Raw genomic sequence first — 1,022 nt, 5'->3', positions numbered from 1 at the left:
ACATCGGTATCGATATCGGTTATCGGCTACATGAGTTTTAAAATATCGGCATATCGGATATCGGCCAAAATCCCAATATCCTGCATCCCTACTTTAAACCAATTCCCAATAGGAGCTCATAACAGCTCACCTGTCTGATCTATTATATATAAATCTGCCTTTTTAGTAAAGGTCCCACAGTTAATTTAGAGAACATTAGAGAACAAACATAGAGGCGAAGGAGGACAGCAGACAGGTCAGCAACTATTAAAAACTTTAAAGCAGGGTCTGATTATGAGAACTAATGTTCTGTAACGCTGAAGAATAGGGCCACGATGTTACAAAATAAAATAAAAAACATTCATATTTTTTTCTCAACATTCTTCAGACTGGAAAACTGTGTTTACTGGTGTCCCCAAACGTCTTCCCATAGCTCTGAAAAGGTAAAACGTACGGCAAAACTTCAAACAAATTAAGGGAATGTTGTCAGTCTAATCCTGTGACAGGCTGGGTAATGGGATAAGCTATGGATATTTGCATGGGCTGCATGCAAAATGCTTTTACATCACTTCAGTGTCTGCAGATTTTGGTGGCAACATCAGGCTGCAGAGAAGCTTTCCTTCAATAGGGATGGTGAAGTGGGCCAGACTTAATGGGGATGTCAAGGAGCGATCCTCAAAGGAACCTTGAGAAAAGCTGCAGAAAACTCGAGATTTTTAACCTTTAACATAATCACAGAACTAGAGCACAGCACGTTATATCATTTTTTTTAATAATCCAGTCAATGCCCATAACTAAATCTATAAACTATTAAACTATTTAATTTAACTTAATATTTTCATGCCCTGTGAGCTGCTGGTAACCTTAATTTCTGGAGGGAGTCTTCCCAATGGATCAATAAAGTCTGTCTAAGGGCCGGATCTATCAAAGGTTTGCGTGTATAAAAATGTGAGCTATTTCACTGCGCACGCTAAAAAATGTCCAAACTGATCTATCAACAGCGTGCTAAAAGGATTTGGTCTTTAAAACGTGCTAAATAGCGC

At 38.6% G+C, this 1,022-nt stretch overlaps 1 protein-coding gene across 1 annotated transcript in view; it reads right to left on the bottom strand.

Annotated features, from left to right (window-relative positions):
• Positions 1-1,022, bottom strand: part of LOC107087399 (dual oxidase 1-like) — a 34,831-nt gene that overhangs the window by 30,335 nt on the left and 3,474 nt on the right. The gene's annotated exons all lie outside the window — the stretch shown is intronic.

Source organism: Cyprinodon variegatus, unplaced genomic scaffold (genome assembly GCF_000732505.1).
Source record: "Cyprinodon variegatus isolate N-32 unplaced genomic scaffold, C_variegatus-1.0 Scaffold183, whole genome shotgun sequence".
Classification (NCBI taxonomy): Eukaryota; Metazoa; Chordata; class Actinopteri; order Cyprinodontiformes; family Cyprinodontidae; genus Cyprinodon; species Cyprinodon variegatus.
The sequence above is the reverse complement of the archived record's forward strand: the minus strand, read 5'-3'. Positions and strand labels throughout refer to the sequence as shown.